This window comes from Pongo pygmaeus, chromosome 21 (assembly GCF_028885625.2).
Source record: "Pongo pygmaeus isolate AG05252 chromosome 21, NHGRI_mPonPyg2-v2.0_pri, whole genome shotgun sequence".
Classification (NCBI taxonomy): Eukaryota; Metazoa; Chordata; class Mammalia; order Primates; family Hominidae; genus Pongo; species Pongo pygmaeus.
Genome location: NC_072394.2, coordinates 11,167,371 through 11,183,061, shown reverse-complemented (window position 1 = coordinate 11,183,061; position 15,691 = coordinate 11,167,371). Strand labels below are relative to the sequence as shown.

General features: G+C 39.3%; 1 protein-coding gene across 13 annotated transcripts in view; it reads left to right on the top strand.

Moving 5' to 3' along the window:
• The window catches only part of KIF16B (kinesin family member 16B), a 299,792-nt gene that overhangs the window by 87,115 nt on the left and 196,986 nt on the right, over nucleotides 1-15,691 (top strand). The window lies entirely within an intron of this gene.

Sequence of the window (15,691 nt, the reverse complement as noted above, 5' to 3'; positions counted from 1 at the left end):
TCCAGTACATTATACATTTAAGCCTTTTTTATTCTCGCAATTAGAGTGAAAGTGTGCTGGCATTCCCAGCAGATTTGATGGAAGTCAAGCAACAGAATTTGACGTGACACTTCTTTAGGTTGCTAAGTCCTGTTTCTCATCCAAAACCACATATAGCAGTTATTCTCCACCTCAGAAGTTGATTTTTAGACAGGTGTGGTAGCTCACACCTTTAATCCCAGCACTTTGGGAGGCTGAGGTGGGAGGATTGCTTGAGGCCAGGAGTTTGAGACCAGCCTGGGCAACATAGAGAGACCCTGTCTCTACAGAAAAAAAATTAGCCAGACAGGTGGCATAAACCTGTAGTCCCAGCTACTTGGGAGGCTGAGGCAGGAGGACTGCTTGAGCTTGGAAGGTTGAGACTGCAGTGAGCTGTGATTGCACTACTGCACTCCAGCCAGGGCGATAGAGTGAGACCCTGTCTTGAAACCACTTCCATACAGAAGTGGTTTCCACTCAGAATCACTGGGGATCTTTTTAAAAAAACAGTTTTCTCAGCCTACCGCAGACACATGAAAGGAGAATGAATAGGGGTGATACCCCCAAATCTCTATTTTTGACGAAAGTGTTCTGAGCCTCACAAGAGTTGGAAAGCACAGCCCTAAAGCACGTGGAAGATCATCCCTTCAAACATATCTCTCCATGTTTATTGCATGGTTGTAGGTTCATAGAATCAAATGGTTCATATAACTTGGAATGTTTTGCAGTCCCCAAATTGTACACTCATACAAGCATTTGGAGACACTGGGTGATGCCATTTGAAAAGAAATTTTAACTGAAGAGATTCATTTTGTTAAATGCAGTTATTTGTTCACAGAACATTAAAAAAAACTATTTTGAATTGGTTTTTGATTGAGATTTAACATACACAAAGTGTGAAGAGATGGTATATGCAGCTCATGAATTTTTACTTCTGTGTACCCCCATGTAACCTACACCCAGATTAAGATGTGTAGACATTGCCAGCTTCCTAGCTCTTTCCTCCTCTCTGCGGTTGTTCTGTGCATTGTGTCACCTCTTCACTGCTTATCTCATTTGAATGAAATACACAAAAGCCTTGTCCTTTTTTGAGTTCCTACTCATTCTGAGTTTTCACTTAATTTATTCTTTTGACATATCTTGAGTATTTTATAATTATTTAAGTCTTGTTTACTGAGGTGACCTGGATTTTGCCCTTGGACCTATCACTTACTGGTTGTGTGACTTTGACTAAGTTGTATTCTCTCTCTTGGTCTCAGTTTTTTCAATCACAAGTGAGTAGGCTGGTCTAGGTGAACTCTTGAGGATTCCTTCTGTCTAAGAAAGACTCGGATTCTTCCTTAGGAGGCTGTATAGAGGGCCCGTGTCTTGGGTGCAAGGACCCTGCTATGTTTCTCTGTTATGAAAGGTCTTCAATGAGGGCTTTCTTTTTGTCCCTTGTTTCTGGGTTTTTGTTTTGGAATACTCTTCCTTTTTGAATATGCCCTTGGAGCCCAGCCTCTATCTGGGCATTATATATTACATCTATACAGAATATTATGCAAATCATGAGTACTGCTTGGCAGATTTTCAGGAACTGAGCACACCCATACATCCAGCAACCAGGTGAAGAAAAACACATTATTAGCCCCAAAGGAGTCCCTGCCATGTCCCCTTCTAGCAGTACTCCTCCTCCCTCCAAGGGAGACGTCTAGCCTGAGTTCTGAAAGCTTAGTGTTGTTTAGTCTGCTTTGAACTTTATACACATGGAATGTACAGAGCACAGTCACATGTGGCTTGGTGTCAACGATGTGTTCTAAGAAATGTGTCATTAGGCAACTTTGTCATTGTGCAAACATCATAGAGTGACTTACACAGACCTAGATGGTATGGCCTGCTATACACCTAGGCTATATGGTATGGCGGCCCATTGCTCCTAGGCTACAAACCTGTACAGCATGTTACTCTATTGAACACTGTAGGCAGTTGGCACACAATGGTAAGTATTTATGCATCTAAACATAGGAAAGGTACAGTAAAAATACGGGGTTACTGTAATCTTATGGTACCACCATTGCATGTGTGGTCCATCACTGACTGAAACATTATGTAGTGCACAACTGTATATTTTTTTGTTTGGCCTTATTTATTCAATATTAATTTTTTTAAAGTTCTGAGGTACATGTGCAGGACATGCAGGTTTGTTACATAGGTAAACGTGTGCCGTGGTGATTTGCTGCACCTATCAACCCATCACCTAGGTATTAAGCCCCACATTCAGTAGCTATTTTTCCTGATGCTCTCCCTCCCCCTGCCCCATCCGCCGCCTCCAGGCCCCAGCGTGTGTTGTTCCCCTCCCTGTGTCTTCTTTATATTCACATTGTTCAACTCCCACTTGTAAGTGAGAACATGCAGTATTTGATTTTCTGTTCCTGCATTAGTTTTTGGAGGATAATGGCTTCCAGCTCCATCCATGTCCCTGCAAAGGACCTGATGTTGCTCCTTTTTATGGCTGCATAGTATTCCATGGTGTATGTGTACCATATTTGTTCCATATTATGTTTATGAGATCTACTTATGTCTTTGTACATAGTTGTATAACACAATGTGGCTATACCATAGTTTATTCATTGTACTTGTTGTTTTCTGTTTTGGGCTGTTAGAAATCGTGCTGCCATGAATCTTCTTAGACATGTCTTTGGTGAATGTATGCACATATTTCTGTTAGGTGTATACTTGGAAGTAGAATTGCTGGGTTATTGAGTAGGTGTACAATAGTACCCCCTTATCCACAGGGGATACATTTCAAGACCCCTAGTGAATGCCTGAATCCTTGGATAATACTGAGCCCTATGTATACTATGCATAAACATATGATAATGCTTCATTTATAAATTAGGCACAGTAAGAGATTAACAACAATAGCTAATAGTTAAACAATTATAACAATATACCTGCATCATTACTCTTGTGCTTTGGGGCCATGAACAATTAAAATAAGGGTGACTTGAATACAAATGGTACACCTGTTGATCTGATAACTGTCTACTAATAGTCTGGGGGGAAATACAGCATGGATATGTTGGAAAAAGGGAGAGTTGTGTCCTGGGCGAGAAGGTGAGAGAGTTCATCATGCGACTGAGAACAGTGTATAATTTTAAACTTTTGAATTGTTTCTTTCTAGAATTTTCCATTTAATATTTTTGGACCAAAGTTAATGGCGGGTAACTGAAACCTTGGAAAGTAAAGCCACGGATAAAGGGGGACTATTGTATGTTTAGCTTTAGTAGATACTGGAAATAGTTTTCCAACGTGGTCATACCATTTGCATTCCCACCTGCCCTGCAGCCTGGTTACTCTACATCCTCATGACATTCACTGTTTTTTGTCCTTTTCACGTTAGCCACTCTAGTGGGTATCTAGTTGTATCATGTTATGGTTCTATTTTGAATTTCCTGAAGGTATGGAAAAAATTTTGTTAGTTTTAATTTGCATCATTTTCAAATGATTTGCCCTCTGACCCTTGTCATCAGGTGAGTTGTCCCAGTATTTAACATCCTCAGCCTCTGGGCACTCCTCCAGCTCTCTCCTGTTCACTCCACTTCAGTTTTGCATAAACTTGCTATCCTAGTCATCTTGGAGAGCTGTCACTCACACAGTCACCACTCGAGTCATTTTGGAGAGCTGTCACTCACACAGTCACCACTTGTCGCAGACGTCCATTGGTACCTTCTGAGGTCCTCGGGGTATTCCATTGCAGTGGTCTGGAGCCATCCCAGCTGTGGTGAGTCTTTTGGGTTCTGCTTACTTAATTTCCTTTCTCTCTTCATTGTTGAGTTTGACTACTCATTCTGCTGGTCTGCTTCCTCCCCCTTTTATCTCTTTGTAGCTGTTACCTCTAAGCCATAGCTGTTTCTCTTCAGCCAGGTCAAAGTTCTTTCTGCCAAGTAAGAGAGTAATAACCATAATTGTAGTAGAAAACACCAGGCGTATTTTGAATTATTTAGAGTTCTTTCTTCATCTTAGAAAACTTTTCAGCAAACATTCCCTGTAACCTAAACAAAGACCTAAAACTTACTCTGTTGGCAAATCCTCACTTACCCAGAATGTTTATGATTATCTTGGTTTAGCAATAAACCCCCTTAAATAACATGATTTCCGAACGTCTTTATTAAGAGACTTTAGATGATACTTGCTGGTTTAGGAAGTGCAGAGTCATAGTGGATGTGATTTAGTACATCTTTGATTCAGGTCAGGAGTCATCATCTAAACATCTTAAAGAGGTCTTTTACTCTATACTGATTTCAATGCAAACCTTGTTTGTTGCTTGAGTCTTAATGTGTCTTAACACTGTTCTCCTCAGTGTACTGTGGCACTGTGTGGCTTAAATAACTAAAGCAAGGTTTAAAGAGATCTTAGAGATCATCATCTTCATAGAACATAGAATGGTAGAGCAAGGAGCCCAGGAAGGAATCTAGGCTAAACTCTTCCCTACCTTTTTTTTTTTTTAAGGAGAAAAAAAAAAAAACACAAGGAAATTGAAGGCAAGATAAATTAAATAACTTGGTCTCAGAATTTTTTAGGTAGACGCAGGGCTAGATTCTGTTTTCTCATTTCTAATCCAGTGCTCTTTAATTATGCCTTATTTACCTTTAAAAATGGTATCCAGGCCCGGCGCAGTGGCTCACTCCTGTAATCCCAGCACTTTGGGAGGCTGAGGCGGGCGGATTATGAGGTCAGGAGATTGAGACCATCCTAGCCAACATGGTGAAACCCCATCTCTACTAAAAATACATGGTGTGGTGGTGCGCGCCTGTAGTCCCAGCTACTCGGGAGGTTGAGGCAGGAGGATCGCTTGAACCTGAGAGGCAGAGGTTGCAGTCAGCCGAGATTGAGCCACTGCATTCCAGCCTGGCAACAGAGCGAGACTCCATCTCAAAAAAAATAAATAAATAAAAAAGATATTCAAACACCTTTGTTGTCATAACCGAAATGATACTTCACTTTGATGAGGAGAATATGGCTAGCCTGCATCTTTTAGAATCTGATTTTAAGATGTAAAATTTGGAGACAAGATTTAGCCCATGATATACCTAAATCAGAAACCATTCTGTAATGGGCTCATTTGCATTTAAATTATTCTCCTTTAGAGATTTTGCAAGTTGATTTTGAATAAAGGGCTTGTATTTATTATTATATTAAGCCAGATTGCTTTTTGTTAAATTTAACAGATGTCTTTTAATGTCTGCAAAATCCCCTGACATTCCAGTCTGCTGTTAGTAAGTAAAGATATGTTTGCATTTAAAACAAAACTACTGGAGAACAAAATGATTTCTTCACTTTAACAAAACAAGTGTGTCTTCTCAATGGGTTAATCTTATGAGATATTTTAAATACTGGAGTATAATACAATTGACAATTGGCAATCCCAATTATGAGAAAAGCTGTTTACCTTAAGAGTTATATATATTCCTGTTTTATAATATGCATTTAAATACAATAGTAATGGGAATAAATGTTGTTCTACAGATTGCGTTTTAGTTTCTTAACACTAGATGTCACTGTAGATAGGAAAACACGCTCTGCCTGCTTGTATTTGTTGCAGGGCCCTTGGTAGTGGAGTTGTCTGAAGATGTGACAGATACCACTGTCAATACCATGGAATTGGGCCTGGTTGCTGATAATTACTGGATGCAGAATCTGTGTGAGAGATAAATTGTGCAGAATTTAGTATAAGTAATCATTCAGCTGGAATGTCTTCCTGTAGCTAGTTTGAGAATTGCTGCAGAAAGATGAAAATGCATCTTCACATTTCTGGAGTTCTTTTAAATAATTTTTCTAATCTTGCTTCAAGAGCAGAGTATCAGGGTAATATCTTACAGCTAAAAGGTTTTTTAAAATTGGGTCTTAGGTAGTCATTTTGATTAGCTTGCTATTAGAAAGCTTTTTGTGTTTGCCACTTAAAAGACTTTTCTTGTAATATCATTTCTTCTTTTACCTCTCATTTTCCTCATCTTCAACTGTGGAAGTTCTTAAGAGAATTAAAATGTACAATTCCTTGTACAATTATTTCTGTCATCCTTCGTTGTACATTTGGTAATGTCCACTCTAGCCAAGTAACCTCTGCGTTGGTTCCCGGCTGGTCTGTGGAACCAAGAATCTTCATAGATATTCAGATCGAATTTCTCCCAGCTCCTTCCTTGTTTACACAGAAACAGAAAGAATGTACCGTCACAGTTAGTGGTTGAGAAGTGGCGGAGAATATCAGTTAAGGACATGAACTCTGGAACCAAATTGTATGTAATCCAGTGCTGACTCTGCTGGTTGCTGGCTGTATGACCTTGGGTGACTTACTTAACCTCTCTGCACTTCAGCTTCCTGATGTGTAAAATGGGGATAATAGTACCTAACTCATCGGGTTGTTATGAGAATAAAATGAGTTCTATGTGAAAGCTTTGAAAGCAGTGCCTGGCACACAATACTCTTATGTCAGTGCTTGATAAATAACTTTAGATTCAGACACTCTGTGGGAACTTTTACAAATGCTAAATTCTTTGAAGAATATTCAGTTAGAGATGAAGAAAAATATTTCTGAAACTTAAGAGTAATGTTTTTCTCTTATGAAAGAACTGGAGACAAACTATGATGGCCATTATTGTCACTTCATTCATTCATTTAACTTTTATTGAACACTTGCTTGGTGAGAGGTGTTGTGTGAACATGAATAAGGCACTTTTTGTCTGGTAGAGAAACAAAACATAAACAGATAATGAAATAAATTGTTGCAGGTGCTAATTAATAAGAGTTAACTGGATCAGGGAGTGCATTTGGCTGCAAGTAAGAGCATCCTGAGAAAACATATCCTAAGACAGTTAGAAGTTGTCTCTGTTTTTCCCTCACCAAAATCTACAGAACTAGGCTGACTGCTGGTGGCCTGGGTTTAGTGGTGCATGGTTGCCAGAGCTGAGGTCTATGTAATTCTCTTGGTCTCTCCCTTATGGTTTTGAGACATTTTTGTGACCACATCATCACATCTAAAATTTGTCAGGAAAAATGAGGAAGGGCAAAGGAGTATATGTTAGTTGAGTTTACTCCTCTTTTAAGCCCCGCTCAGCAACTTTGATTTATATTTCATAGCAGACCTATGCCACATGATGCTTCTTGCTTGCAAGGAAGGCTAGGAAGTTGTTTCTTCTGCTGAGTATATTGCTGTTCTCAATAAAACTAACTTTCTGTTCGTAAGGAAGGAAGGGAAAGCAGAAGGCTATCCTGAGCATAAGCGCTTGCTATGTGCCAGGCACTGCCCTAAGCACTTCACATGTTTCTATACATTGGAATTGCATAAAAATCCTGCAATGTACAAATTCGTTATTCTATATTAGGAAACAGAGGCTGGAGTGGGTAAGAAACTTGACACAGCTAGTAAGTGACAAGGCCTGCTAAAAGCCAGTGTTGGGATTGGTGGGGTCACAAAGGAGGGCTTGGTCAACAGGTTAGGTATTTTGGAAGATGATAGTGAGGATGTCAGGAGGGGTTCAGAGAGAGTTGACCTGGTAGTTGACCTGGAGGGTAGCCATAGAACCACATAGATGTTGAGAGTCCTGCATTGGGCAAGAAGGACTTTCTGATGGCCTGAGTTCAGAAAACTCTATTACCTGAGGAGTTGGAGCTTTTGGGAACACTGAGTGAGCTTGGAGCAGCAGGGAGGGAGGACGGAGATGCCAAGGCTGGAAAAAGAGCGTGGATTAGATCATGTCAGACCTTAATTTCCCCATTAAAGTTCTTACTGCTTCATTTTTGCTTCGGGAAAAATACTCAGAGCTCATTTACATTCTGAACATTTATTCTGAAGACATTTTTTCCAGTTTAGTTTCATTATCTGAGCCATCAGTATTTCTTTTGAAATGTCTAAGTAGTGTATTGAAATTTCTTATTCGTTTCTCTCATTTCACATTGAATTAATGACACAGAATGAATTCAAAATGGATGGAGTCTTAGAGCTGATCTTATCCTACCTTGTCATGTCATAGTTGGGAGAATCTGAGGTCTGCACACACTGCATTCCTTACTTAGTGATCTTTGGGATACATAGGGAGTTAGGGTCCAAGTTGAGGTGGGAATATAGTTTTCTGGCTCCTAGTCTAGCATCCTTCCTATATTAGCATTTCTCAAAGTGTCTACTCTAGTCCCTGCAATCTCTTCCATGAGGTACTAATATTCATTTAATAACTTGCAATTTTATGTTTAATATGTATCCTTCCCAGATTCTAGTTCCAGTCCCTTAGTTCAGTGCCTGTCACACAGCAGACCCTTGGGAAATGTTTGTTGAGGGACTGTTTTAGTATTAATATGGTTCTGTAAAGGGAGAGAAAAAGAAATCCTTGCTCAAATAAGTCTAGGAAACATCAGATTAAGCAAAATTTAGCAAGCCTGTTTATAAAAAGTTGGGAAAGCCTTTAAGATGCTCTTGTGCTCTGTGGCTCTAAGTTTGATGAATAGAAGGGCCTGCTTGCTCCAAACTTCCTTGTGTTCTGAGGACTTCTGTTGGGCTCTAAGCTAAATGCTCTTTTGCGGTTTTGGTGTCCAGGACTTAAGAAGAGTTGTAGCCTGAATGGATTCCTTATAACAGAATTGCTTTTTATTCTTTGTAGGTTACCATTTGGTCTTTTCCTATTAAAATGGTGAACATTTTTCTGCTAAAAAACCTGTTGTCTTAGAAGATAGTGGCATTCTGAAAAATGATTGATGTGCTTAGTTTCTCAGAACCTAGATATGGTTTTTATCCTCTGAGTATTGATATTCCCCATGGCTGGTTTCTAAGGTTGGTCTATCAAAGTCTGTTTAACTCAAAAAAAACGGTATGCCCTTAGGTAATGACTTTCTCAATACTTAGAGAAGGGATTGGCATGGTAGTGGCACATAGAATAGGTTGGCAAGGGCAGAATGCAAAGTCAGTAGGCAGGCGGTCAGTCAGCTGAGAGGTTTGTTCTCTGAACACAGCGTGGTGAGAGTGCGTGGCATGACGTTATCATGGGAAAGTTGGTAATGCTGTGATATTAAGGATAATGACACCATTCAGGAAGTGTTTCCACAGGGTGTGTGGGAGTCTCTGTTCCTGAGATGGGCTTGGTCCTTTTACTTTTTTTTCTTTTTTTTAATTTCAGATGCTTTGGAAGGCCTTTACCTTTATACCAGTGCAGTTACATGATGTTAGGGTTATGTTATCCTCCCTGCTCCTCCCCAGTGGAGCTTGGCAGTTTAGAGGGTTTGGGAGTCGAAGCCTGGCTTGGCTGCTTGTGTCTCAATCTTGATAAACCTGTTTCCTCCTCCTTAAAATGGGGATAATAATCATTTCCACCTCACTGGAATAATCTATGTAAAGAGATAATCTATATAAAGTACTTAGCACTGTGCCTACAAGAGGGATTGGCAGACTTTCTGTGAAGAACCAGATAGTAAATATTTTAGGCCCTGCGGGCTGTATGATCCTTCACAGTGACTCATCTCTGTGGAGGTGGAATGAAAGCATATGCAGATAAGACCTCAAATGGGACATGGCTGTGTCCAATAAACCTTTATTTACAAAAGCAGCAGAGTGCTACCCTCAGACCATGAGTTTGCTAACCCCTGGCTTAGCAGATCAAATGTGCTCAATAGACGACAGTAGCTATGGTTGTAATTTTTGTTGTTCATACCTAGTTTCATGTTAACATTAGGCCAGCCATGGAGTTCTTGAATTTTGGACTCATATTTGTTTAAATGTTTGGAGGTATATGTAAGAAACAAGGTAAGTCATGTCATTATCTTTGGTGTTTGTGTAATCACAGAATTTCAGAAGATATGATTCACAAAAAACCTTAATGAAAGAAAAAGAATAAATATGGAAAGTTCTTAAGAACCATAGGTAGTAAATTAGCCATACTTTGTGTCTCACAGTGAATTCAGTACGTGTAGTAATCACTTTAGGTAGTTTGGCCTCAGTGTGTGGGTCAAAAGAGCCCTCAGCTTGCTTTTGCACCATTCTGTGATGGATTTTTTAAATCATATTTTTATTAAGGCTTTTATGACTAAATATACTTGTTAAGGCATATCCTTATTTTAAAATGAGCCCTCTGTAAGAGAAATGTCTATGCTGTTTGTAATTAAATATGTGAAGTGAGTTTCTGTTTGAGGTCTGCAAGGAAGATTCAAGATTATATCATTGTGAGGCAGAGATTCAAATTGTGATGATACAAAATTATACCATTTACCATGTATTACCATCATGTCGTTGGGGCATACCTGTGTCAGCGCTTATAATATGCTGGTCAAGGGGCAGAACCCCTTATATTGCTAGAAGGGACCACTTTCCATCAGAGAGAAAGCTACTGGTCCTGGAGGCTTAGTCTTCACAGAGTGACAGTGAAGATGTATTTTAGGACTCATATTTTATGCTTCCCAAATCAAGGAATTTTTTCAGTGTTGCCCTTTCATGTCAATTATTAATAGTGCTTTTCAATGCAAAATTGGCTTTTTTGGGGTCAATTTTTTAAATTTTGTAAACTCATGGAAAGGGAAAGTTTCCAGAGGGCATCATAGTGGAGTTTGAGAAGCACCAAGATTGCATGATGGTTAGCTCTCTCTGTTCAAAACCTCGTTCAGTAGAGATAACTTGAGAATGTGTTTTTGCCCAATGTCTCTTCCCTGTCTTTTTTCCATTTCCCATTTGATTCTTCTTTTCCTGTCTCCTGTGTTTTCTGTCTCACTGGTGGATCTGAGAATTGAGGGAGGAACAAGGGAAGACGAGGTGAGAAAGGAGTGAAGGTGCTATGATCACATACCCTGGGGTAGAAATGGAAACCATCTCAGTGTTTAACTTTTGCTTAAAAAAAAAAAAATCAATCTTATTTTTAGAACAGTTTTAGGTTCAGACAAAAGTGAGCTGAGGCCATGTGCAGTGGTTCATGCCTGTAATCCCAACACTTTGAGAGGCTGAGTTGGGCAGATTGCTTGAGCCCAGGAGTTCAAGAACAGCCTGGGCAACATGGTGAAACCCTGTCTCTACTAAAAAAAAAAAAAGAAAAAAAAGGAATTTGCTGGGCATGGTGGTGCATGCCTGTAGTTCCAGCTGCTCAGGAGGCTGAGGTAGGAGGATTGCTTGAGCCTGGGGGGTTGGAGGCTGCAGTGAGCTGTGATCAACCACTGCACTCCAACCTGGGTGGTGGAGCGAGACCCTGTCTCAAAACAAAACAAAACAAAAAGAACAAAATGGAGCTTTAAGTGTGGAGAGTTCCCATATACTTTCTGGCCCATATGCACACAACCTCCCCCATTGTTGCCATCCCTCACCACAGTGACACATTTATTACAATCAGTGAACCCATATTGACACATCATTGTCACTCAAAATTTAGAATTTACCTTAGGGTTCACTCTTGGTGTTGTACGGTCTATGAATTTTGACAAATGTATAAAGATGTAGTCCACCATTATAATATCATCAAGAATAGTTTCACTGCCCTAAAAACACCTTGTGCTCTGACTGTTCAACCCTCTCTACCTGCTAATTCCTGGCAATCACTGATCCTTTTACTTTTTCCATAGTTTTGCCTTTTCTAAAATGTCATACAGGTGGAATCATACCATATGCGCCTTTTTAGATCGGCTTCTTTTACTTATTTAATACACATTAAATATTCCTCCATATCTTTTCATGACTTAATAACTCATTTCTCTTTAGGGCTGATTAATATTCCATTGTTTGGATGTGCCACCCTTTTTTGTTTGTTTTGTTTTTAATCCGTTCACCTGCTTTTGGGTTGCTTCCACAATTTGGCAATTATGAGTAAAGCTCCTGTACGCATCCGTGTTTAGGTTTCTGTGTAGACATACGTTTTCAGCTTGTTTGCATAAATACCAAGCAGTATGATTACTGGTTTGTATGGAAAGGGTATATTTAATTTTATAAGAAATTGCCAAACTGTCTTGCAAAGTGACTGTGCCACTTTGCATTCCCACCAGCAGTGAGAGTTCCTGTTGCTCCACATTTTTGTCAGCATTTGTGTTGTTACGTTTTGAATTTTGACCTTTCTAATACTAGTATAGTGCTCTAATTTTTAGTATATATTTTTTTCTGCTTACTTTGCATTTAATTTACTCTTTTTTTTTTTTTTTTTTTTTAGTTTGTTAAGGTGGAAGTTTAGGTGATTGATTTTTTTATCTATTCTAACACGCATTGAATGCTATACATTTCCCTAATGTGTTTACTGCATTATGCAAATTTTGATAAGTGTTGTTTTCGTTTTCATTTAGTTTAAAATATTTCTAAAATTCTCTTGAGATTTCTTCTTTGATCCACATGTTACGTAGAAGTGTGTTGTTTAATCTACAAACATTTTAGGATTTTCCATGTATCTTTCTGTTGTTGATTTCTAGTTTAATTCTATTGTGGTCTGAAAGGAGACCTTTTTTTTGTTTGTTTTTTTTTTTAAAGAGACAGGATCTTGCTCTGTCACCCAGGCTGGAGTGCAGTGGCACCATCATAAGCTCACTGCAGCCTCCAACTGCTGGGCTCAAGCAGTCCTCCTGCCTCATCTTCCCAAGTAGCTGGTACTACATATGTGCACCACCACACCCAGTTAATTTTTTATTTTTTGTGGAGATAGGGTCTCACTGTGTTGCCCAGGCTGATCTCAAGTTTCTAGCCTCAGGCGATTCTCACACCTCAGCCTCCCAGAGTGCTGGGATTATAGGTATGAACCACTGTGCCCATGTTCCTTTACATTTGTTAAGATGTTTTATGGCCCAGAATATGGTCTGTCTTGGTGAATGTTCCATGTGAGAGTAAAAAGAATGTGTAATTTGCTGTTGTTGGATGAAGTAGTCTATAGGTGTTAATCAGATTCCCTTAATTGACAGTACTGTTGAATTTAAGTATGTCTTTACTGGTTTTCTGCCTACTGGATGTGTGCATTTCTCATAGAGGAGTGTTGGAAATCTTCAACTCTCTACTAGTAGATTCGTTTATTTGTTCTTTCAGCTCTGTCAGTTTTTGCCTCATGTATATTTATTCTCTATTGTTATGCCATACACATTAATGTTTGTAGTTTTGGAGTATTGACCCCTTTATTGTTATATAACTTTAATTTTTTTTTTTTTTTTTTGAGACAGAGTCTTGCTCTGTCACCCAGGCTGGAGTGCAGTGGCTTGATCTCGGCTCACTGCAACCTGCTCCCCCAGGGTTCTAGCAATTCTCCTACTTCAGCCTCCCAAGTAGCTGGGATTACAGGCGCCCGCCACCATGCCCGGCTAATTTTTTTTTGTATTTGTGATAGAGACAGAGTTTTGCCATGTTGGCCAGGCTGGTCTCAAACTCTTGACCTCAGGTGATCCATCTGCATCAGCCTCCCAAAGTGCTGGGATTACAAGCATGAGCCACTGCACTGGCCTATAATTTTCCCTTTTATCCGTGACAACTTTCTGAACTCTGACATTTACTCTGTCTGAAATCAGTACAGCTACTCCTACATTCTTTTGATTAGAGTAGCATGATATTTCTTTTTCCAGGTCTTTACTTTCAGTCATAATTTGTTTTTACATTTAAACTAGGGTTTTTTTGTAGACAGTTGGGTCTTATTTTTTGATCCACTCTGAAAATGTATGTCTTTTCATTGGTTTATTTAGACCATTGATGTGTAAGGTGATTACTGATATAGTTGGATTAATATTTATCATATTTGTTACTGTTTTCTACTTGTTATCTTGTTCTTTGATTCTATTTTTGTCTTCCACACTTTTTCTGCCTTTTATGGTTTTAATTGAGCATTTTATATGATTCCGTTTTCTCTCCTTTCCTAGCATATCAGCTGTTAACTATTAGATCAATTAAGAATAAAGAAAATAAACTTTTAAATTTTATCTTCACTTATTCCTTCTCCAGTGTTGTCTCTTTATTTTCGTTTTCTGAAGGACAGTTCCACAGGGTACAGGATTTTAGGTTGGCAGAGTTTTGTTTTTTTTTTCCTGTTAGAACTTTAAATATTTCATTCTATGGTCTTCTTGATCGCATGGTTTCTAAGGAATAGTTGATGTAATTCTTGTCTTTGTCCCTTTATAGATAAGGTGTCTTCCCCTTTGACTTATTTCAAGATTTTTTTCTTTACCTTTGATTTTTCTGAAGTTTCAATTTTATATGCCCAGGTATAGTTTCTGTTTGTTTGTTTGTTTGTTATGTTTTGTTTTGGGGCATGTATCATACTCTGAACTTCCTTGATCTGTAGATTGATGTCTGATGTTAATTTGGGGGAAACTGTCAGCCATTATTGCTTCAGATATTGCTTCTGTTCCTTTCTTTTTTTCTCATCTGGTATTCCCTATATGTTTATGTTATACCTTTTGTAGTTATACCATAGTTCTTGGATATTCTTTTTCCCCCACAATCTTTGTTGTCTTTGCTTTTTAGTTTTGGAAGTTTTTATTGATGTATCCTCAAGCTCAGAGATTCTTCCCACAACTGTGTCCAGTCTACTAATGAGTCTATCAAAGGCAGTTTTCATTTGTTACACTGTTTTTGATTTCTAGCATTTCTTTTTCATCTTTTCTTAGAATTTTCATCTTACTGCTTACATGATCCATATGTTCTTGCCTGTTGTCTACTTTTTCCATTAATGCCCTTAGTGTATTAATCATAGTTTAAAAAATTTCCCTGGTTGATAATTCCAACCTTCCTGACATAATTATGGAACCCTGGTTTTGATGTTTTCCAGTCTCTTCAAAACTGTGTTTTGCTTTTTAGTTTGCCTTGTAAGTGTTTGGTCAAAGTTGGTCATGATGTACTGGGTAAAAGGAGCTGTGGTAAACAGGCCTTTAGTGAGGTGGTGTTGAGGCGTGGGGAGACAGGAAGTGTTCTGTAGACCTATGATTAGGTCTCAGTCTTTTGGTGAGCTTGTGCCCCTGTTGAACTTCACAGTGCTTCTCAGTGTCCTCTCCCTGCCCTGGCCATCACCGTAGTGTGGGACAGGATGGCTGCAGGGAGCTGGGGTTGGGTTATTTTCTTTACCCCAGGTAGGTTGGGCTCTGATGTAATCCAAGCAGGTTAGGCTCTGGTAAAATCTTTTGTCCCAAGGGCAAACCTTGTTAGCAAGAACAGAATGCCCTGCCATATTTCACAGTGATTTCTTTTCCTCTCTCCCTCCCAAAAACATGAGAATGTGGGCTCCTGGTGGTAAAACTCACAAAAGCATGCCCCCTCCTCCCCTTGTGACTGTGTCCTCCTGTAGTGTTTGTTTAACTTACTGAGTTAGAAAAGCCACTCCTGGAGTTTTTAGCTCTCAGACTTGTCCACATGGAGCTTCTGGCAATTTGTCAATTACTGTTTAGGTTTTCCTACCCTGGTACTGGTTCTTGCAGAACTTTCTGCTGGTGGGTTTCTGCTCCAGTAGGTTGTGATTCTCTGTGTCCACCTGTATTAAACTGTTTTCATGTGCTAATAAAGATATACTCAAGACTGGGTAATTTATAAAGAAAAGATGTTTAATGGACTCCCAGTTCCACATGGCTGGGGAGGCCTCACAATCGTGGCAGAAGGCAAAGGAGGAGCAAAGTCACGTCTTACATGGCAGCAGGCAAGAGAGCATGTGTAGGGGAACTCCCCTTTATAAAACCATAAGATCTCGTGAGACTTATTCACTATCAAGAGAACAGCAGGGGAAAAACC